Genomic DNA, 24,860 nt, shown 5'->3' on the forward strand with positions numbered 1-24,860 from the left:
CATTAATGCTGACTTTGTGAAGGAACATCTTGAGAAGCTGGATACCTTCAAGTCAGCCGGCCCTGACAATCTTCACCCCAGGGTACTCAAGGAGCTGGCGAGCATCATAGCCCAGCCTCTAGCGCGGATCTTTGAAAACTCTTGGCGCTCTGGTGTAGTGCCCGAAGACTGGAAGAAGGCCAACGTGGTGCCTATCTTCAAGAAAGGGAGGAAAGTGGATCCGGCTAACTATAGGCCCATCAGCCTGACTTCTATCCCTGGGAAGATCTTAGAAAAGTTTATTAAGGAGGCCATCCTTAATGGACTGGCCGACACCAACATCTTAAGGGATAGCCAGCACGGGTTTGTTGCGGGTAGGTTTTGCTTGACCAATCTCATTTCCTTCTACGACCAGGTGACCTATCACCTGGACAAGGGAGATGAGATTGAGGTCATATATCTTGACTTCAAAAAAGCCTTCGATCTGGTTTCCCATGATCGTCTCTTGGAGAAACTGGCCAATTGTCGCCTTGGGTCCTCCACGATCCACTGGCTGGAAAATTGGCTCCGGGGTTGGACCCAGAGGGTAGTAATTGATGGAAGTCACTTATCGTGGTGTCCTGTGACCAGTGGGGTCCCCCAGGGCTCTGTCCTTGGACCCATACTGTTCAACATCTTCATTAATGATGTGGACACTGGAGTCAGAAGCGGACTGGCCAAGTTCGCCGATGACACCAAACTTTGGGGCAAAGCATCCACACCAGAAGACAGGCAGATGATCCAGGCTGACCTGGACAGGCTCAGCAAGTGGGCGGACAAGAATCTGATGGCATTCAACGCCGATAAATGCAAGGTTCTCCACCTTGGGAAGAAAAACCCGCAGCATCCTTATAGGCTCGGCAGTGCTATGCTGGCTAGCACTATGGAAGAAAGAGACTTGGGGGTCATCATTGACCACAAGATGAACATGAGCCTGCAATGCGATGCTGTGGCTAGTAAAGCGACCAAAACGCTGGCTTGCATCCATAGATGCTTCTCAAGCAAATCCCGGGACATCATTTTTCCCTTGTACTCGGCCTTAGTGAGGCTGCAGCTGGAGTACTGCGTCCAGTTTTGGGCTCCACAATTCAAAAAGGATGTGGAGAAGCTTGAGAGAGTCCAGAGAAGAGCCACGCGCATGATCAGAGGTCAGGGAAGCAGACCCTACGATGACAGGCTGAGAGCCCTGGGGCTCTTTAGCCTGGAAAAGCGCAGGCTCAGGGGTGATCTGATGGCCACCTACAAATTTATCAGGGGTGACCACCAGTATCTAGGGGAACGTTTGTTCACCAGAGCACCCCAAGGGATGACGAGGTCGAATGGTCACAAACTACTACAAGATCGTTTCAGGCTGGACATAAGGAAGAATTTCTTTCCTGTCCGAGCCCCCAAGGTCTGGAACAGCCTGCCACCGGAGGTTGTTCAAGCGCCTTCATTGAATACCTTCAAGATGAAACTGGATGCTTATCTTGCTGGGATCCTATGACCCCAGCTGACGTCCTGCCCTTTGGGCGGGGGGCTGGACTCGATGATCTTCTGAGGTCCCTTCCAGCCCTAATGCCTATGAAACCTATGAAGTGATGATTCCAGATGGGAAACTAAAACCCTATCACTGCTTAGAAAATGGATTCACTAAAGCAACTAGGATTCGTCTCCTTTGACCCTCTCTTGCTAACCTGAGATAAAGAGGAGCTGAAGTGTTCCCTTACAGGGGCCCAGGCAAGCCTAAGAGTAGTTGGGGAAAAGGCATAAATTAGTATCCTTGTAGCAGAGGCTTAAATACCATAAATTAAAACAAAGAAACCTTTTGTTTTGGTGCAGATAGGTGGAAGTGTCCTATACAGTAGGTAAAGCAGGCTATTCAGCCACTGACCTCTGCTTCAGCACCAACAAGGGGGCAGTTGTATTGGTGACTTCATCTAACAATGAAGGGTGTTTCCTATGAAAGCTATTGCCTCTCTGAACCAGTTAGTCTCTAAGGTGCTACCCGACCCGACCCTACCTTCTGCTTTGTGGCTCCAATGACACCTGTTTGCTAGGAAGCAGCTGAGACCCAAGCATGGCACATAAGCCACTGAGCAGCCATTGGAGGACAGAGTCACTTGCTATCAAGCTGAGTGTAATTAGAATCAGCTGCTTAGCAGGGGGCAAGAGGCTTCATAGCCTATTACCCCTCTCAGGAGTCACATAGTTCTCTTTCAGGAAGATACAAGCCATGTAGGGACACTACATTTGCAGCGCTATACGTGCCCTTGTTGCGCCACAGAAATCAAGCACAGACATGTACGCCCCTGTAGCCCTACAAAAATAGTGGAAGTGCTGCAAAATACTGCTGGCTGAAACAGGCAACTAGCACTATGTCTAACGTGTGCACAGTGATAGAGGTTGAAATACAAATATTGGGCCAGCAGTTGTAGCGTAAATCAAAAGAAATGCTATTGAAGCCAATGGGTTTATTCCAGATTTACCCTCAGGGTCCTACAACAAGGAATAAACCCATTGTCTCCATGAGCCAAAGGTGCTGAGAACTGCCATTTCCCTTTCCTGTCTGTGCTTTTCTCTGTTAAGCTTCTGCCTCTAATGCAACCTATAATGGGTATTAAAGAGCCTGTTCCTGAGCTGGTGTATATCAGTGTAGTGCTAGTGAAGCCTATGGAGGCGGACTGATTCATATCAAGAGAAGTTTGGCCCAATGTTGATATTGTTTTTCTGTCTTCCTATAATTCCACATTCTCTCATGAAATAATGCTGAGCAGCCTTGTCAACACAATTTCATAGCAATGCTAGAGCCTACCTTTCGTGCAGTATTTCTGAGTATGCCCACTCCAGAAACCGTTTGGGAAAATAGATTGAAAAAATCCATCAGAAACAGCAGCACCAGGCTGTTTTCAGTTCATATCTGGCTCTTAATCATATGCTGGAGCTCCCAGAAACATAGCTGGATATGCATGCCCATGAGTATTCATTAAGAAAAAAAAACCTAACTAAACTTTGTCTGTCCCTACTTATACTCAGCCATTGTGCAAAGGCCTAGTAGATCATCATACTTTCCACTTCTTCAGTCTGGGGACCTGGGGAGTCTTAGTGATTAATGAAGCCTCACAACAGCCATATCCCCATTTTACAGATAGGGAAAACTCATGCCGAATCCACACCTGCCAACACCCAGGCTTGCATTTTCACCATGCTAGCCTTCCTTCCCCTCCAGACGTTGGCAACGAACAGAAATGCCACCTGGCACCAGTGCTAAATTTGCCTTTTTTTGAAGATTCTAAAATTTCTGCTGGGAAGGAAACAGCAATATCATCATCATCATCATCATCAAGCTGGGACGAAAAGTTATACCTTGCCTTCTACTCTGGGTAAATACATTGTCTCAGTGTACCTGGATCTGGATATCTTAGAGAGTCTGGTTCCAATTATCTACCTCCTAAAGACTCTAGTTGCTCCACACTGAAAATATAGGAGCTGAATTCTGATCAGCTACACCGAAGTCTGGAACAGCCCCAATGGTGAAACCAAGATCAGCCTCCAGCCCTTATTGTCTATTTCTACCATGCTACAGGAATTATACAGAATACATTGAAGTAGATAAGGAGTTCAGGAGAACAAACATAGCCAAAGTCCCCTAAGTATACAGGTCATATTTCCCCAAAATAGAGACATCTGCATCTCCAAATTTAGAAATGATTTTTCCCTTTCCAAATGGGTAATAACCCAGGGAGCGCTGTACATATTTTTTTTTTCTGTTTTGAATTCTGTTAGCTGACAATTTAACCTAAAATCCTTCGTATTTTCTACTTGTTCAGCTGTAAATAGAGACTGACAGTTTATTTTCAACATCCTGGTTAAAAAAAAAAAAGAAAAAACATTTGAAATAAATACTTATGGCTCCATGACAGACTACAGACGTGAAGTCGATGCTCCATAGCAATCTCTTGGAGCTGTCACACTCTGTGATCGGTCTTTTACAAACACAAACACTGTTGATTTCTTATCAAATGTAAAACCTCCACAGCTCTTTCTTAAATGGTTACCACTAGCATGAAATTGACATTGTGAATCACATGTGACACTGACTTGTCTGCCTTGTAATTGATCTGTGCTTAGGAAAGGAGACAGAGCCTGTACAAGCTTCAGTCCCAATCACTGAGTCTTCAGCACATACCAAGCTCTCAGCAATCTGCTCAGGACCCAAGTGATGGCAAATTGTTCTAAATGATAGAAAACTGTAAGGAGGAGGAAGAGGGGGGAAAGGAGCTTGATTCATCTAAGTTGTGTGTGTATGTGTGTGTGTTTTTAATACTGATTCTCTGAGGTGTCAATTTCAATTTCAATGGATTCATTATTATGCACATCAAACTGCTGTAATTGGCTGCTACAGAAATTTATTCCTTAAAAAAAAAAAAAAAAGAGAGGGAGAGAGAGAGGGAGAGGGGATGTGAGATGGCACATTAAAGAGGGTTTGGAAGCTGCCTGTGCCATCTTGAGATTGGCAGAAAAAAAGAGAGATTGGCATGCTAACAGGATCCCATTCTCTTTGGTTAACCAAATGCCACATGAAAACAAAAGTCTGTCGAGGTGTCAGTGTCAGATTGAAACTGCAAACAGAAAGCTCCGGTTCCAGAAGCCGGAGCCCCCGCCCACTGTCTCATCATCGTGCTGCCATCTAAGAGCAGACGGGGGGCTCTCTTTGCAATGCTTAGCTTTGCTTTGCTGCGTGGGGTTGCTTTCCATCTCTCTCCCCGCCTTCCCACTCCCTTACATTTCTCAGTGGCAGCCTCTCTCCCTGGCTATTCGGGATCATTGTCCAAGAAATTCACATTCTGCCTTTTCAGGGCATCAGTTTACTAAATGAGGCCTCCACATTCAGATCGTGATCTACTACCTACCTGTGAGGGAGAGCTTAAAAAAAAAAAAAAAAAAAAAAAAAAAAAAGCTTTCAGAGCCCCCTCTAACTCTGGGTCTTTTTCAAGCAGCCCAAAGTTACTATACTCTTTGGTTGTCTATTGTGAAGTCTGTATTGCTGTGGTTTGGGGTGAATGTAGAAAATAAACTAGAGCATCAAATATTTACATAAAAGTATTTTGAATATATATAATTATGTTCTTATTGGCTGGGAATGCAAGTAGAAATAAAATGTTCCATCTATTTATATAATGGAATAATCAATCTATATAAAACTAATCTATTTTTCATGCCACATATTTATCTAATCTGAAATATATTAGTTACCATGGAGCAATGATGTCACTCATATGAATGACATCTACGAAGACTAAAGTTAGTTTCTCTGTAACTACAGAGCCTGATTCCTCTATGCATATGCTTGACTTACCCATGCGAGTACTCTCACTGAAGCCCATAGCATTACTCACTAGTGTCAAATAAAGTGCGTCTTCAGAGAATACAATATCAGGGCCTAGCCTTGTGTACCCAGGTTATGAAATATCACGGTTAATGTTATGCTTATCCTTCTGAATATATTATATACACATGAATAGGAGCATGTGTACACATGTAAATTTGAGCCTCTGCTCATTTGTATCTTATCCAAAGTCAAGCAAATACATGCAATGAATTCTGAAGGTCAGTAATCACTCATGTTTATAGTTGTTTGGAGCAGTTCAGGAAGTGGTGGTGGCAGAGTGTGTGTGTGTGTGTGTGTGTGTGTGTGTGTACACACACACTTGCACGCACACACACACACACACTTGCACGCACACACATGCACGCACGCATATATTACCCATTGTGAGAAGTTTAACTTAATGCGATGTCGCATTTAATTTATGGAATGCACCCAGTTGCTATGGCACTGAGTACATTAAAAAGAAACTCAATCAATAAATAAGTGAAATTGTTGTCAATAGGAATTTTGTACGAAGATGAACAGTAGATCATGACCCTTTATTCAGAGGGGTAGGGGAGTTATAATTTCTTTTACTCTTTTTGAATGTAGCTTCACCATCACTTAAGAGAAAGGTGTTTCCTGAATGAGAGCTATGTCAGTATTGATTTTGTTCAAGAATAATATAAATGTTTTCCTTTTGCCAGATTTATTGAGACCTTTGACATTCCAGGAAAGGATTTTCATATTCAAGTCTAAAACTTACTGTCTGGTGCGTCCAAAGAAAATGAATCTGGGTAGCAGAACGACAAACGTATTTGTGGGGAAAGACCTTTGATATGTAATGCTGATTATTCTGAGAACCCAGCCGGGTATAGTGTAAGTAGCAATTTTTCAGTATTTTTCAGAAACGTAATTATGAAAAAAAAAAATCATCAGGTCAAATATTTCAAAATAGTGCATCCTATTTGTGTAGCTGAAGGTGTATGATCAAGGTCATTCATCAAATCACTCATCAGAAGGGTTTCCCCCCTGTAATATATTTTCAGCACAAAGGCTAATTCACCAAGACATTTTTACTGACTCCTGGTGCCAACCCCTCACAAAAATAAAAGGTGTAGAATGTAAATAGACATATGAAATCTTCAAAAAAATGTCCTTCGAGTCAAGAAATATTAGACAGCTGAAACCCAGGGCTATAAAGTACAGGAAAATAGTCAACATGCTCAGTCAACATGCTCAGTCATATTAGCTACTAAAATGTCACTGTGTTCTGGATTAGAAACAGGATGCAAAATTCCACAGGAGGAAACCAACAGACAAGAGCTAGATTTTACACTTTGGGGCATACGCAGGGGACACCTTTTCACTGCCCCTAGACAGTGAATCACTATGTATTTCCTAACTCTATGTATAAATCACTATGTATTTCCTAACTCTGAAGGAGTTAGGGAATAAACTCATGGAACAAATGCAGCAAATTCCTTCCTCTCAGTTTAATCAGTAAAACTGGGAATAATATTTGACTCCTTCATCGATGAAGCCCCTGGCCAGTCCTGTCTCTCTGAATGAGTGGGAATGAATGAATGAAGTGCATGTCTATCATAGATCCTTACAGAGCTCCCTATGCAGGTCCAGTTCAGCTGAACACCATGGATTGGGAGAAAGCCATAGGCTCTTTGCTCACTCAGGGGAGGATAGTTTCAGCACTAGCAGTATCTGGATTTTTCTTGACCTTGGAGAAACATAAAGCCTGCCGCCAGCTCTGACATGGAAGTGCAGTGAGTAGGATATATGGACAAGGGCCAGTACAGCATTGTCAACTTGCAAGAGTTACCATATTTTTCTCAAAGCCCTGACTCCTGGACTCAGGTGATTACAGGAGGATCTTGGTGTTTGCTGAACATCTGGGGTTGCCAATGCTACTAGCACAGCTGCAATTGCCCTCTACTAGCCTAGCTTGCCCAAGACATTGAACCAACAGGAATCACTTGGATGCGGATAGAACTGCCTGCCCAACTCACTGCACGAAGAGAACCATAGATCCTAAACCCCATTTCATGGCTCGGAAAGTCCTTTGGCAATTCCTTCCCTACCCAAAATGGAGATTTAAAAGCTATATTACAAGGAAGCCAAAGCCCTGCTTAAAGTGGGTGAGCCTTGCTAGGTTCAAAGGCTGTGAGAGATTCCCCTGCTCCAGTGGGTTCATTACACCACCCAGCTCCGTCTGCATGTACATACAGCGAATGGTATCAGAAGGGCCTTGCATTGAGACGCTGGATTTTAAGGCCTGACAGAGCAAGCGTGTTACCTGCTCAGTGCCCTTATGGACAGACAGTGTCTGGTCAACAAATCTAGCACCAGGTGTCCTTACAAATTCATGTTGAACCACACTGCATTTGTTTAAAACAAATGATGCACCAAAGAACCAGCCATGTGTGCAACACTCAAAGGGGCTAACGCTAGTTGGTGGCAGGGCCCTAGCAGTAGGGGTTTGCTATTAGGAGGGACGGTAGTCTGGTGGCTCAAACTGGAGCCTGGGATGTCTGGGATATGTTCCCAGCTTTGCTCCTGACCTGTTGTGTGAACCTCAGCAGATTACTTAACTTGGGAAGATTGGGGAAAATACCTGCCTACCTCACAAGCAGATGGGGAGTCAATCAAGTGCAGTGTGTAGCTATCATAGGTGCTCCCATCACTGCAGTATCCAAGTAGTTCCTGGACCCTTCCTGGATGTTTTCTCATACCATCCCCATGGGGTAGGCCTGGTAGGGCAGTGCTATTATCCCCAGTGCTATTATCCCCATTATCCCCAGCTATGATTTGCCCACAGTCACATGGAAGGTGTCTGGTGCAGCAAAGAACTGAATCCATATATACCAAGCCCTAAGTGAGTGCCCTGACCACTGCATTATCCTTCCTCCCCTGCAAAACGTTGACTCAGAGGAAGGTTTTGTGGGTACCCTGGATCTAGTTCAGCATCACACAGGGACGTGAAGTGTTAATACCATGCAATTCTCCATCTCAGCTATGCAGGGTGGGATTTGCCTCCATCCTACGATATAGCTACTGTTCCTGTCTTTTCATTATTGTTACATTATACAAAAATGCAGGTACCATTTTCAGAAAGACATGAGACTTAGGCCCCTGATTCCCACAGTGTTATCCTGGCTGTTTCCTGGCCTTACTGGGTCACTCTGGGTCTCCATTTGCAAGTTCCACAAGTAATAGCCAGGGCTCTCTGCACCCTTTAAAAAAATTACTCTCCTGTTGAGCCTTTCAATCTACCAAAGGGGGGACATAGTAGGGGATAAGGGTGCGATGTGTGCAGTACACACTGTACTGTTATAGCCCCTTACTCAGGGCCTGGGCCAAAACCTACTGAAGCCAATGGAAATGATTTCAATAAGGTTTGGGATGAGCACCCTGGATTTCTCTTATGAATCTTTATTATCCCAGGAATTCCTCAGGCTTTCCTGGGAGTGATTATTGGAGGTGGGGGCTTTTTCATCTCCCCCTGCTCTCAAACAGGAGGGAAGCTCTGGGGCTAGTGAGAGAGCAGAGCGATCTGAACACAGGAGCTCTGCGGCTCCTTGCATCTGGAGAGTGCACTGTGGGGCAAGGAGGGGAGCAGACAAGGAAGGGAAAATGCCCTCAACTATCTTCTCACCCATCCAGCTCTGTGCAGCGAGAGGGCATAAAGAGTGCGAGTGAGAGAGAGAGAGAGAGAGAGAGAGAGAAGCCCCTGGCCAGTCCTGTCTCTCTGAATGAGTGGGGGAAAGAGAAAAAAAAAAATCAAAACTTTAAGGTATATGAACTGTGAAATTAAATCGAAATACTCAAATAAGGAATCACATAACAACATAAGCAAAGATGTTTACCAGGGCTTGAAGTTAAATACAGATTTTTTCATAAACCCTAACACAAAATGCAATAAAGTTCTGTGGAATGTTAAATATAATTTACTATGGAAAATCATTCCTTGCTGCCATAAACCTTCTTGTGCACTGTCACCTCCAAGGGATCAGGCCAGGAGCAGCCAGCAGCACTCACTACAATACCTCCGTCAGGATTTCTCTGTCCAAAGTGATTACAGTAATATTTAGCAGGCATACTGCCTTTTTTATCTGCAATGTATCTAACAAACAGTAGCTAATTAATCTGCCATGCAGCTCTTAGAAGTGCCAAGTTCTCTAGCACGGGGCCTCTGTAGAGTCTGCGATCCAGGTCTACACGCAGAGTCAAATTCCTCGCTGATGTTACACCCGTGGCTTCCCCAGAGTGGTATGGGGTATAAGTCAGTTAGGAATGTGGCCCAATGCATTTCATTGTCCATCTGGACTTTTCAGTGCCTGGCTAGAAGCTGGAGAGCTCAGTCTGAGGAAATCACAGTCTCACAGGAAGCTTCAGTCTTGAATATTCCCCTTCTTGCTCTCCCATGGTGTATCTGACATTAACACCCCGAACTGACAGCACAAAGGCGGCATCTGGAGAGCATAGCCTGTGGCTCTCCAGTCACGGCTGGTGGACTTGTGGTATATCCAGATATATTCATTAAAACTCTAATCAAGCAGAAGCTCATTTGTGGAATTGTCTTTGAATAAAAAAAAATGGTCAAAGTAAAATCATCACAGTCCTGAACTGCTCCTGCTATAAAAGCTATTGGACAGCCCTGTTCAGTTAACTCCATCATTGCTTTTGGATGCTGCATATGTTTTTGTCAGCTCCTATTGAAATATGAAGAATTTCCAGCCTAGGGACAACATAACAGGCTGCAACAGAGAGCTGGAATAGAGTCTGTTAACAATGCTGTACCTGGGTTATTATTTAGCAAGAGAGTCATGAACATGCATGTGGTATTACACATGTGCACACACATACACACTGATAGAAGTTTTACTGACATGCACACACAGAGGCATGGACACATACATGTACATACATACGCATGGACATATAAAAACAGAGGAGTCCAGACCCTTGCTATTGTCAATGGAACAATACTAATTATTGCCAAATGAAGGTCTGCCCGAGTGAGTGAATATATGTATTATGTGCCATACTATATAGCTGTTATGCAAAACACACCGAGTTTGTTGCATACACTTACACTCTCCCTCTCTCATACACGCAGACTTAGATATATGGAATACACCTGTGTGTAGTTTATATCTTTAATTTTCTTACCTGCCAAACTTCGAGGTAGATGAACTGTGGCTGCTCAATAAGCTCTCTCTGCTGGGACTATGTCTTAAGTTTCCAAATTTTGATTAAGCTATTTCTCTCTTAACGCTCCCGTTCTCTGCAGCAGATTTCCAACCAGGCAATGTTTTTATTTTATTTATTTTTATAAAGAACAAAGCAATCTTTGCTTGACGATGCTTTCTGCCTAAGTCACTTGTAGGAGGAAGCGTCCGAGGTCCGGGCTTGTTATACTGACTCTTGGACCTGGGACAGTTTTTAAAGGGAGATGCAAAAACCTCTGTGCTAGAATCTGGGTCTTTGATTCAGTCAGGATGAAACATTCATGGTGAGCACTAGGAGACCAGGAGATGCCAATTCACAACAGCCCTGGGTTGAATGTCATGGGATTTTCTTTTAGTGTAGAAAGAGGAAAGGAGGAAGAGTGCATTTATCTGATCTGATTCCCAAAGGCAGACCGGCTGCTGCAGGGCAAAGAAAGGTACATAGTAAAGGTCAGGTGGAGCACTAATAGTTGGACCCATGTTTAGGAAAATTATCTGGACCAGGAATCCCAGTTCAGGCCAGTCTCAAACTGGCTGGCTGGAAAAAAACAGGATAAGCTTTAGTTTTGCAGCCTAGTGGATGGTTGAAGTAAAGTCGGTTGCTCAGAGTTCAGCCCTGCTCCCGCAGAAATTGGTAGCAATTCCCCTAATGAATGACGGTCAGCGGTGCCACACATGCACCATGATGAAGGAGGTTGTTGGGGGTAACTGCAAACAGGGGGGGTGGTGACTGAAAGGGCCTCAAGTGGGTTTCCCATCTCATGCCGAGCGGACAGCTAGCTGTGGGGTTCACAGCATAACATTACTAAACCCATAAATTGTGACTCCTGTAACAACTTTCATCAGGCAAGAGAGAGTGCCCAGGAGATAGCACTCCTCCGGTGACTTGCTGGTCTGTGCTTTGCCTGGTGGATAAGAAGATACAAATGTGCTAAAACTAAACTAATTTTCAGCCTATGTGAGGAAAAAAAATTACTGTTCCTATCATGGTCTGGTTTGAAAGTCTAGGTCACTGGGGATGGAAGAGAATCCTTTGTGCCATCAAGTCCCAGGTGCATCATGTACCGGGCAGAACTTTAGCTTACAATTTGGGATTAAAGTAAATCCTAGTATTTTTCTGCATGCCTGCCTGCTCCCTGGCTCCCAGAGACTGCTGGGTAACTGCCTATTATCCCGTGGTTCCACTCCAGTGCCCTCCCCAATAAAACTTTTCATATCCTTATAAACGAACTAGATTGCCGTGTTATAAACATTTACACTGTGCTAACAGATCATCTCCGCACATCAGAATTGGCTAAATTCCCTTTTCCAGATGAATATATTGAAGGAGATTAGAGATATGATAGCTTTTCAGATTGCTGAACCCAGAGAAATTAGTTTAGTGAGCATTTACAGAGGCTAAATTGGAACCATTAAATAGTGGATTAAATTGATGGTACTTTCATTGTCTGTCCTTCGGTACTGCTGTAAAATCAATTAGCCGTCACTATTCCATTCTCCATATAGTGAGATTGTCAGCCTGGCTAGGAGCTGCAGAACCTCACAGCAGTAGCAAGCAGTGTGAAAATACACCTATTAGGTGATGTGGCATGAAATAACATCATAGGGCAGAATGTCCCAGTGAGATTTATCCCAGCCTTATCTCTACTTTAACAGAGAGGGGACAGACAATAGTCTCTGGTGACACTCTTATCCTTAGAACATGTGCACTGGGATGCTCTTTGGACTGACAATTATTACGTTGCCTCTCAACTGTCCTGAATTTTGCATCAGAAATCCTCTCCGCCCCCCTCCTCAAACTGGCAGTGTCCCACATTCAAAGCAGAGGCTTGGAAAAAAAAAAAGCAGAGGCTTGGATCTGATTTGAAATGGGCAAACTTTCTACTCAGGGCTTTTGCTATTCAAGGGTATTGCAAGGCAAAGTGCTGAGTCCTCTTAGTCTGATTGCTTATTAATGTATAGAAGCATGTTTCATGGGGATGGGGACCATGGTGCTCTGTGGTAAATTAAGGCAAGCATGGAGAAACAAGCATACAGACCCTGCTGCTGCTGCTGCTAGGAGGCACTTTCCTTCCAGGAACCCCCAGTGCTTTCCAGACAGTAATGACTGCCTCCACTGTGGGAGCAACTGTCCTTCCTACAAAGGGGAAACCAAGGCACAGAGGTTAAGTGAGCATCTTGGCTCACATCCCCTGGCAAGGAGGTGGGGGATGCGGAGCCAGGAACAACAGCAATGCCAATGTTTCATACATTTGGTCCATGGACCCGACAGCACTTCGGGCTTAGGGTTACAGATTTTTCACCCTGTTTTATACATGGGGAAACTAAGGTATAGGTAAGGGAAGGGACTTTCTTCTGGCCACAGAGTCAGTTTGTGCCAGACCTCGTGTCCTCTGATCTCCAGCCTGTTTTCCCGTGCTACACTGCCAGGGTTTGCGCCCATCCTCCTTTCTCTGCCTGCTGCTCACACCACTGCCTGGCACTCCCTCCTGCCAGGGGAAATTTAACCAAACAAACGTTTAAATCTTTAGTTTGGAAGCAGGCACCCGCTTTGTGGAGGTTTTTCACCATGATCTCTCACCCCTGTTCTTACGGAGCATTGTCCCCGAGTTAAGAATTGACAGGGCTGGGGAGATTAGCAAGTCACAGAGCTTAAAGAGAATTCTTTCCAGCCCATGGTGCTTTAATTTCAATTTTAAGTTTTAAATGAGCCTGGAAATGGAAAACAAGGACATTCCAACATGACTAATTCCATCTCCCCTTTCTTCGATTAAGATGGCAAATTCTTCCTGAATTCTTCATCAGCGTTCATTTAATTATGCTTCAAGAAGGAGCCATCCAGCCTCATGCTGCATTAGATGTTCCACTGAAGTTACAAATAGAAACAAATGGAATATTTTTTTCCTGGGCGTCTCTCTGGTGTTATTGTTAATCGCAGGAGGAGACCTGCAGCTACAGAGCTTGGATCTAAACATGCACCTAACTTGGCCCAGTGCTTGAGTTTGGCATGATGTTCAGAAACAGCAAGACATGGGAGAATTTCTCAGTGCCACTGAAAACCAGGGGACCTTGCTACTGCTGCTCAGGGGCTTGGCTTCCCCTATGAAGTCTAGATTCAGTACAGAACATCCTCACCCCTTTGGAGCAGGGTGTTTAGATCTGGCCTGGATACATCTTACATTTTATAATGTGCCCTGCCACCCATTCAACCTGGAAGCCGTATCATGATCAGCGGCACCACAGCTAAGTTCGCCACAAGGAAGTGCATGCAAAACTTTTGGATGTGCAGCTTGAGTGAACAAGCTCATTAGGTGAAACTCCCCAAAATCTCAATCTCCTGAGTGACAAAGGACTTCCTCCACACCTCACGTTTAATGTTTTCCCATGTACTGAACCCAAAAAGCCAGAAGACGGGATAGCATGAAGGGTCATGGTTTCTGCCAACCCCTTTAACCAAGCTATGTGCATGTTTACAAAGATATCCTTGAGTGCCTGCCTAATCAGGTCTCGTTTTTCCAGTGGGGGTAGCAGTGATTGCTTAGTTATCAGTAGAATCTCATTGTTAATTGATGTTTTAGTGCCTTTATTTCCTGGACATCTCATGCGTGATAAGGGCAGCACCTTTTGCAAATAAATCACGCTGTGGCCTATTCAACCTTCAAACCTCTACTTTCCTTCCTCCTAAAGGGTTGGATAGCAAGGAAAAAATGCTTGTTTTCCAAGTACTTTCCTTGTGGGCACTTTCATCACCACATACTTATGTCCATAGAGCATCCTGAGCCTCGTCTCCCCCAAAAGGGCTTTTACAAGAAGAGCCTGGACTACAATGCTATATTTAGCTTCCAAAGTGTAACACATTTCCTGTCTACAGCCAATCACAGATCCCAGCCTCTTACATCTTACAGTGGGTGACATCTTCCTCTTCTGCTTCCTGCCCTGGTGACATCCCAGTTTTAACTCTGATATAGCTTCTTGTCTGTTGGGAGCATCTTGTTCATACTAAAGTTTTGTTTCTCCGGCTTTTCAAGGATCCCTTTCATCGCCTAGTCATGAGACAAATGGTGATGAGTGTAGACCAGTTCCAATGTGTAGGAAAATGAGATGTGTCCTAAGGTGATCCACGAGCATTCATCCTCAGCAGAGTCTGCACCCACAAACTAAAGAGAGAAGGTCCAGTGTTTGAGGAACTAGGAAGTCTGGGTTCTAGTCTCTATTGTACCCCACACTTTTGGTGGGACCTTGGGAAAGGTACTTAGTCTCTTCCAGCCACAGTTCCCTATTTATAAAAAGGGGACAGCAGCACTTACTGCAAACATTGTAAGGCATTCAAATACTCCAGTAGTGGGGACTACATAAGTATGTTAGATAGTTCTGTTGGTGCAAAGCGAAGCCTTTCTTCCTCTAAAATCTTCCTACTGCATTTGAGATTTTGCAGGACAAGCGTCAGCTTTTGTCCAGGTTCTTTTCTTCCTCACGCTTCCCAATTTGACTCACTTCCCCTCTCTCTGCCTCCTCACTTTTTCTCAGGATAACCACCTCTGCCCTCACTGCACCAGGCCTTTGCTTCAGTCTTCCATATGACACTGGCCCCAGAATGCAAAAGAGCTCAATGGGAGCTGCACCATAGTACAGTCCCGGCTGGCAACCTATTCTCTTAAATGTCTGGTGACCATCCTCATTGACTAATTATTCTTCAACTCATGGAAAATTATAGCAAGTCACACTCTCTGAATCATGAATTCTCCTCTCATTGCTGATGAAGGGCGCTGTTTCTCAATCAAGGAGCTTATGCAATCAGCCTATGAGATACATCTAACCACTTTACAGTTGCCCCATTTATCATCGTTTCCATTTTTGCGTTGATGGGTATCATACACCGCAAAGAGCCAGCCCAGCCGTGAAATGATACCAGCCTGGCAACCTCATAATTATCAGGTCTCACATATCAATTCTCTTCAAACCCTTTGTGACACACCATTGCGTCCTCATAAACTTGCTCATCTGACAGATCAGCACTGTGCAACCTAACTGCTTGCAAGTATCAAGGTAATATCCTTGGGGACAAATTTAGCCCTGGCATAAGTGAGTCTCATTGGCTTTAGTGAGAGTTTTGCCTGTAAGTGCCATGCCCAAGGTCTCTGCCCTGTATGCTGAGATCTGGTCTTCTTTGTCTTGCATGCTGGTGACATTTTAGTGGCTACTCTGCCCTGTCCAGTTTATTGAGTCTTCAACCTGGTGTGTGCCACCATGATGCTCAACAATGACCGATCCTCCATGTTGTTATGCCATCTACTGTTGCAGCAGAATCATAATCCTCTCCATCTCAAGCTGACAACAAAGGAAGTCACAGGGAAGCTCACACAACAGTTGTAGTCACCTAATGCAAACTAACAGGCTGATGAAATGCAGAGAAATTGCACTACACAAAGCCACTCACACAGGAGTATTCCCAATAACATTCACTTACCCTTGACACACAGGAGATCCCAAATGAACATGTAGTCAGGCCAATATGGCACTGTGAGTATGTTCCCTAGATTCAGTTGTTGGATGGAACTGAAAAACCTCTTTTGGAAGGTATGTAGTAGCATTAACAAGAAATTGTTTCATGCTACATCCAGCAAAGGTGAAAGTATTGATAAAAGACCACTCTCACCTCTCCTTGGGGAGGCCCCAGACTTCGTAAAAACCATATTTAGAAACAATTTCTCTGTACTGTAGAAAAAGGATTGCCCATAGGGTTAGTAGGATACTGGGCCTCAGGGGCAGCCTCTGTTGTGTCATTTACACAAGTTTCCATTCTGTGATGTCTGTAATCCTCAGTGGTAACGATGATAGGTTAATATGGGAAATCATTAGGCACCTTTGAATGTTATTTTGCCTTTCAAAAATAAGTTCAATATTCCTTCTTTTTTCCAGTTAGGCTCTCCAAGACACAGAATGGGACAGAAGTTTCTCCTGATTATCAATACCTTTGCTTATGTGGGCACTATTGTGTTTTGGAATCACATAGTATCCCTTGAAATGGTTTGCAGTGAGCCTCCATCTTTTGCTGTGGAAGCCACCAGAACCACAGAGCATTGCATATTTTGATGAGTTAGTAAGGCAGAGTTATCTGGAACTCCCTGTATCCATATGGTTTTCATATTGTTAATACTGGGTGCATCTACATATACGCACTTACTGTGCAGTAACCAAAATTACTACACAGTACAGGCATACATCTACACATGCATGCCTGTATTGCACAGTAAATATGGCAACTTATGCCAACTTGAGTGTAAATTTGATACTGCATGATGCAAGTATCAAATTTAAGCCCGATCAGTTACTGCGCAGTAATGCATGTGTAGACGCCTTACTGTGCAGTAACACTGTGTGTGTAGACTGAGCCTGGAGTCAGTCCACACGTAGCGTTAATGAGCTTTAATGCCTGCACATGTAGATGCCGGCCTGTTCCCACTTACTGTGCAGTAATTTACTCTGCAGTAAATTTAAGCTGGCATAAATGCACATGTAGACATGCCCACTGTGTAAAAGTTAAAGACCCAATGGGTGCATTTTACATCCATCTCTGGACCTATGAAGGGTTATCGTGCACAGGAGTTTTCATTAGATCCATCTGAATAAAAGGCTGGCATGTAGTGAGGTTTCTATAATATCTATAGAATGGTATGGTGGCAGCACAGTAGGGGGCACTACTATGCAGAGCCATCCACTTCTGTGCCAGGCCCAAAACCATGCTTTGGGAGTCTCCCCTTGGGAGCCTATGTCTGACCATCCCCTTTCCTGAAGAAGTCCCACAAGCCTGGGGTAACGCTGCCACCACCCAGGCACTGGTCTCTGTTAGGGCTCTGCGCAGCCCAGGGTACACAGACCCTGAAAGCCTTGGGGGTGCTTTGCCCACTGGTAATATTTCTGGGTGCTTCTTTTAGCCTGAAGTCTCCCAGGGTAACCTCAGGTATGACCGAGGGAAAAAATACACAGCCAAGTTCTGTGGGGAGCAGAAAGGCACCTTTTCTTTGCCCCTTATACAGTGAAACAACCAGTCATGCTGCAACCCAATACCTTTATTGATCAGGGGGTGAGAGTGTCCTGTTCCAAAACACTGCTGGAGGAAGAGAGCGAGCTTCCCCTCCCATCAGGGATTTATACAGCCCGGTCACCTGGGTGACCAGGTTAAAACCAAAGAACAAGCAGGTAAGAGAGAGAGGGGGGTAGCCAGACTGACCCAAGCAGGGACAGACAGAGGGGGATTTCTTCACAGGTATACGGTAACTCAGTGGCTTGTGGGCCCTGGAATGCCTTGTCGGAGAAGTGCTTATTTGAAACAGTAGCAAGCATTTTTTTCCATCTGACTGTTACTCGAGAATTAACAGTCCGGCATCACACTGGACTTTGCTAGTTGCCGAACGGATGACACATGCAAGTTTAGTGAATCTAAAGACAGGTTTAACCCAAGATCTCTCTTCACCTAGAATACTTTAGGATCTGTCTATGCAATGCAAAGCAGAGCTTACTGGCTCACATGTAGTGCTGCACGAATACAGCTCTAGTGCTAGCACCTACAGAACCAGCAAGGCATGTCTCAGCCAGGCTGTACATTGACATCCTTGGCCTTTCCTGACTTACAGCAATGGATATGAATGTAAGGATGAGGATCCCCAACTGAAAATCAACATGCTCTATTTAAGTGGAGCTCTACTCTTTTTAAATGGAGCTATCCATGATCTACCCCGCCTGAGGATCTGGCTAGTACTGTGGATCTTGGTACTGATCAGTACTGGCAGAAGGAAAGGGCTTGACATCTCTGACATTGCTTTAAATCTCTGCACTGATTATTGTTGCACAGCATCCTGGTGTTACAGCTTCTTTTATAGAGAATGGACTGGAGGTTCTTGGGTTTCTAGCTACTTTTTTTCTGGAAAGGTCTTGCCATATTTCATCACAAGTGATAGTTGGGGTGGAGATCTATCATTCTGAGCAAGGCTTTCACTTTTTTCAAATGAACTGATTTTTTGCCATATTTATAGCAACATTATACTGTGCTTCTCAGCCAGCAAAGGAGCTGAATTGGGGGGAGATCCACCCATTGTAGGCCACACTAGATTTCATGATCGTTTGTTAGTAAGAGCTCCAAGAGCAGCATGACTGACCTATTCCCCCTAAGAAGCTTAAGCAAGTGTCCCAAAGCTGCTCTTGAATCCAGGTTATCCCACAAATAAAAAAGGTTCAGACCAGCAGCCCACCATTTAGATGACAGCAATGTCTGCACCGAGAGGGGAAATATGGGCCAGATCTTGCAACCTGGCAACAGAATATGGGCCCTATAGGTTCATGTTAAGTCTGACCCAAAGCTCATTGAAGTCAATGAAAGACTTGCCATTGATTTTAATAAGCTTTGGATCAGGGCCATTGCCATTAGAATAATCTCAAAAAGCTGGTAGGCAGGAGTAAATTAATTCCTTATAAAAGGATCTGAAGGCAGATACTGAGAAGGGCTGGGCATGGAGCTAGGAATCCGCCACTTGTGTTTATTCTAAATGGCAATGAGAATAAAATGTATTTGACAAATTGGATTTCGACTCTTCTTGGAACGAGAATGTTTCCCCTCCTAACTTTACTTTGTTTTTGTTCCGAGGCCCCAAATTTGTATCATGTGGCTCAATCTTTAATAAGGGATGTTGGGTTTTAACTGATGTTATGTATTTTTCTCATTCTCCTTACCCATTAAAATCAGGTTTATGTATAAAAACATTTTTAATTATATACACACACATGCATACACACATACACACCTGATTTCAATGGACAAGGAGAATGAGAAAAATACATAAAATCAATTAAAACTCAACATTCCTTGTTTATATATATATATATATATATATATATATATATATATATATATATAAAACAATTGAAAGTAAATTATCTCAAATCTCCAGAAAGATCCTTTCACTGTGATTCCTGGAGCCACCAAGACACATGAACAATTAATCCTTGATTTTCAGACCCAAGTGACTCAACCAATAAAACAGCTGTCAGCTGCCGGTCCTGGTGAGGTGCAGCCTAATATCCCAGGAGAGGATAATTATTCTTATCTGATTTGGCTCTGGAATGAAATCATAAAAAGCCTCGTCCCATTCTGTAAATTCAGTTCTTCTCAGCAGGTTAAGCAGAGCCCAAATGACTAACATTTCTGTCAGCACTGGCTCTGGCGAAGGGCTAATATACCATGAAGAATAACCCAATAATAAATCTTATTATGAGGTGGGGGGGAGAGAGAATGAAACCTCGGAGAACCAAGGAGGGTGGCGAGGAGATTATAGTGGCTGACCGAAAAGGTTTGCAGATTGCCACGATTCACAGTGAAATTTCTGAGTCACCTATAAAAACCGCAAGTCCCTATAAAAACCACTCAACCTTTTTCACTGAAGGAAGCTGCTGTAAGCAAGGGCCTTCTTAATTTTTTTTTGGCTTTTTGGATATAACTGTACATTATGGTGCTACCTTGTGGGGTGAAAATAATTAGATGGATGAACCCCTTAATGCTAAGACATGAGGGGAGGGACTTTCCAAAGCATTTAAGTGATTTAGGAACAGCACCCCAGTGAGGCTCTCTGGTTTTGGAAATCCCACCTATAGTCTGCGTGGCGCATGAGCAATACATATGTGCATTCTCTAACTGAGCAGCAGCCCTAGGCCATCATCCAAGCTCAGTCTAAAGCTGGCAGTGAGACCCATTGAGGGAAGGAGAATGAAAACTTAAAGGAACAGGTGGGCCTGGTTCCCTGCTGCCTTACTTCTGGGGTTGCCATTGACACCTGCATCTCAGATACTGCCGCATACAAATTTTAATAGGGTTTCACATCTGTGTAGTACTCCTTTAGCCCAGATGCATGTCATTTAGATTTTAAGGCCAGGAGGGGGTATGGCAATAATCTAGGCTGAATTCATACCCAACACAGACCATGTAATGGAAGGAAGGGTAAACAGAGGAACAGGGAGGGGAAGTGAGTTGTCTAGAGGTCACCTGGCAGGTAAGAGGCAAAGCTGGCTATATATTGCACATCTTTTGGTCATTAGCCCAGCGTCCTGTGTACAAGACCACACTGTTTCCTTTATCGTCCCTCACTAGCAAGTGGCCTGCCATTAGCAGGAATCATGAGAAGATATTCAGTAACACGTAACAGAGCACACCCTAGCCGAACAAGAATTCCAGACCTGATCATCCTCGGAAAGGTGTTTGTCCTTGGAGGTGAAAGTCTCGTGAGACCTATCAGCAGGAATGATACTTCCAGGAATCTCTGATTTCGCTGGGGAAGAAAGAGTGGGTGTCTTGTTTAACATTACAAATGACCTTTATCGTTACCTTTCCTATCTCAGATCAAGAGAGTCCTGGAAATAATAAACCACAGAACTCAATTTAACGTCCCCAGAACTCTGTTAATTCACATCATCTGGGCAGACAGTTTCTCAGATTAGCAAATCCATGCCCATCTGAGGTGCAGCTCAGCCAGATCTGAGCAGGGGACAGGGATGGCCTTTGAGGAACCTTGCAAGACTGGAGAGAGCTCTTGCATTTGAGAAGCTGCTGAAAAGCCGGCGTGAGGAGGTGCTCTGAGAAAGATTGATGAGAGCTCACATATCACTACCCGACCCTTTCTCTAACTGCCAGGGAAGGACGGTAAGGGGCATCTGGGGGTCACGTGGTCAGATTTGGGGAGTCGGGTTGATTCAGATATGGAGCTCAAATCTAAGCAAGGAAAACAACATTATGTGGACTAAGTTATTTTTGCTACATGATTATGCCATTGATCACAAGAAACGACCGGCCGTTGAATCCCCCTGTGAAAGCAATTAGGATACAGCAATGGGGAAAGAGCAGAAAGGAGGTAAGGTAACGCTGATGCCGCAGGAGCCAGATAGATTACTAACCCAAAGCCCAGGTCTCAGGCACTGTTCTACACTGCCACACCATGACATTGCTATTGTGCAGCATGGGAATATCCCACGGGTCTCTGCATATTGCAAGGAGATAAAGTTTCAGGTTGTCCGGGAAGAGGCAGAGTCATGGCTGGGGGTATCTGGCGGTCAGAGATGCTGTTCCCAGGTTATGGCTGTGAGAAAAATAAGAGAAAGGGAGAGTGCAGGAGTGCCCTTGGAAAGGTCGTCCTGGGCTCAGAAGGTGAGAAGAGCTGTAACAAGGGATTCTCATGAACCTCAGTGACCCCCAGGCTGGTCCCGATTGTGACGGTCCGTGTTGGCAAGGAGCTGCCTTGCAGCACTCGGGAGCTCTGACTGACAGCTGATATTTAGAGCTGAGCTGGACAAGGATCACAGGTGTTACACAGATGCTTAATAAGTTGACACCCCCCAAGTGCAGAGAAATAGGCCCTATGGCTCCCTCTTCTTTAGGAGCTGCCTCAGATTGACGTCAGATGGGTCGGTGAGAAGCAAGGACCCTACAAAAGGCAACGTAAACACTCAGTGCAGCCTCACGTACCTGGTGTTTCTCTGACTCGGGCAAACCAAGTCTACTGAAAAATTCCACCAAATATTCCCTGGGAAACTCTGACACAGCCCTAATACAAGATCCATCTGAAGGATGGATTAGGACCTGAAACAGTCAAGCCTTGGGGTCTGGATTCAGGAATGAATGTATTTATTTGTGAGAAGTACTTGACCACACAGAATATGCTATCTTGACAACACCATGAATTGCAAGTCATGGTATAGGAAGAGAAAGTTTATATGCCATAATGTCAATTAGAATGTATCTGCATATGTGTATGAGTTTATATAATTCTTAAATAAAGTGCCATTGTTGGAACAACTTTAGTTTATTTCTAATTTTTCTTTTTATAATACGTGAGTTTTATAATTATATAAACTCCCTATATGCTCCTCCAGTTCTCTCCTTTTAGAACAGCTGAAAGCTAAAACTATCATAAATCTATTAACAGTCATAGTTTGACAACAGTTATATCTACGATATAACCCTATATACATTAAATATAGCCCACCCCCACAAAAAAAGAAGATACTAACATTTGTGAAGTAGAACAGCCCTCCTAGCATGAAGGATGATATTGGAAAAGGTGCACAGTGAAAATGGTCTGTGGCCTTGCCTCTGTTGGGTAGTGTATGGATCATGAGAAAAGATGGGTTCATTGGCATTTGTAAAATTGGCAACCATTTGGAGAGAAGAGTATTACAGTGACCAGGAACCGAGGTTGGTGCAAAGAACCAGTGGTGTAGGAGGAAAAGTGGACCCTGAGGCAGGTGTGGGTTAGTGCTGCCATATATACTGTGACTGTCAGAAACTATGAAGGGAACAGATGAGTGGGGTATTGCGGTCAAGTGGAAAGAGCCTGTCTGCACGGGATGGCCAAAACAGAGGGTGGAGTATTACAGGATTTGGTAAAAGAGGGATGGAAGCTTTCTGCAGAGAAGGATGCTACAAAGTGAAAAGGCCAAAGGGAGGAGACAGAGGATTTTAACTGGGTACTGTCAGATGCTGAATTAGCGATGCAGCCATATGGGTCACCCAAACAGCAAGGAAAAGCAAGCCCTATACACTGTGATTCAAAGAACAATATTGCTTTTAGCCATATAGAAATCTTGATGGTGGTATAAAGCCAGTTACTGAAGTTGCAGTCTCCCTCATTAATGTCAAGGTCCATGTGAATCTCTGTCATCTGATTATATTTACCAAAGATCGTTCAAGCTCTATTATTTCAAATAGTGTTCAGACCAATTCCCATTTGAAGTCCAATACTCATTTTTTCCTCTATCTGTAGCTGATCTCATGCCTTGGATTGTATCAGTCTAACATCAGATGCTCTAATTCTTGTCTCAGGCTGCCTTTTACACTGATATAAAGTGCCCTGGATGAGAGTACAGTAACTTCTTGTGATAAAACATTGAAAGCAGAAGTTTTACTGGCACAAGGCAGGCAATCAGTCATTGATATTGAAAGATCCGTCACTGAAGTATAAGGCAAAAACGAATGGGCTTCTAAATCAGTCAAACATTTTAAACATCCCTTTTGTAATTGGCAATTTTGTAATATTTATTCACAGCAGATCTGATTGTTGGATTCCCACTGGCTCCCCTCAGGAGGGTTTGCGTGAAATCAGTTTGAAATGGTGTGTCAATTTTTTTCTGAAGTCACCATCTGGCTGATAGACTTGAGTCTGTTCTAATACACTGACCCAGTGAATCGCTGCTAAACAATTCCCGAGGGTCTACCCTCCTCTTGCAGGCAATCCAGGGAAATGCTGCAGAGAGAGCGAGCAAGACGGGCATATTTTAATGTGTTATGTTGACGGATTGTAAAAGAATTTGATTTATGTAAAGAAATAGGAATCTTCAGATGGTCCTGTTTACTCTTGCTCTCGGATGCGAGTTGCAAATGTGAGGGGAGATTTAGACCCTTTATTAGTGACCCAGAAGGGCTGCTTGGAAATGTGCTGGCAAAAACAAAAACCAGACCGGCAGAGAGGAACCCAAATGCTCAGTATGAGAAACCTCTGCCCCCCAGATGGCGAAAATAAATATTTGATTGAATACACTGCACACATATTTTAAACAGGTGACAGCATATAGAAAACCTTGGAATATTACAGAATCAGCCCCAGTTCATATTACAATCCGTCCCTCAGATGAATCATAGATAAATATTATGTGCTTAAAATATATTGGTTTAGCTTATAGTGAAGTCCCATTTGGGCTACTTCTAGATCTGTCCTGGATGCTTTTATGTATCAGTGACACATGTTTATATGGCAAATATTTGCCATTAGGAGGAACTTTTCATACATATCTATATGCAAAATGCCACTTTTACTTTTGCCAGTGACATGATAATATGCAAAAACCTACCTATTTATAGTTTGTCATCATATAAAGAATTTAATCGTGCAGCATCATCTTATATGGTAACATATGCAGTTTGAACCTTCCACTCTCTCTCGTACTCTTCACGCTAATCCAGCTTTGTGCATACACATATATGCACACAGACAACATGGGTATAAACACATATGCAAAATGTATATGCATACTATACAAACAGATCCGTGTAAATGTATGTACCCACACACTTATACGAGTCTGCACAAACACAATGTGCACATGTATTATATATAATGTGCATTGTATACAGTGTGTACATAATGTATATGAGTAGGTCTATATATAGACACACACGCTCACACATTAGCCTGGCATAATTCTACTCA

The 24,860-nt window shown here is 43.8% G+C and overlaps 1 long non-coding RNA gene across 1 annotated transcript; it reads left to right on the plus strand.

The window, feature by feature from the left end:
• The first annotated feature begins 691 nt into the window (after positions 1 to 691).
• On the plus strand, positions 692 to 22,450 carry LOC132244670 (uncharacterized). The gene is made up of 2 exons (XR_009456380.1): positions 692 to 6,247; positions 20,753 to 22,450. It is a non-coding gene; the product is annotated as an uncharacterized LOC132244670 (long non-coding RNA).
• Positions 22,451 to 24,860: the final 2,410 nt, after the last annotated feature.

The sequence above is a fragment of the Alligator mississippiensis genome, chromosome 13 (genome assembly GCF_030867095.1).
Source record: "Alligator mississippiensis isolate rAllMis1 chromosome 13, rAllMis1, whole genome shotgun sequence".
In the NCBI taxonomy this organism is placed as follows: Eukaryota; Metazoa; Chordata; order Crocodylia; family Alligatoridae; genus Alligator; species Alligator mississippiensis.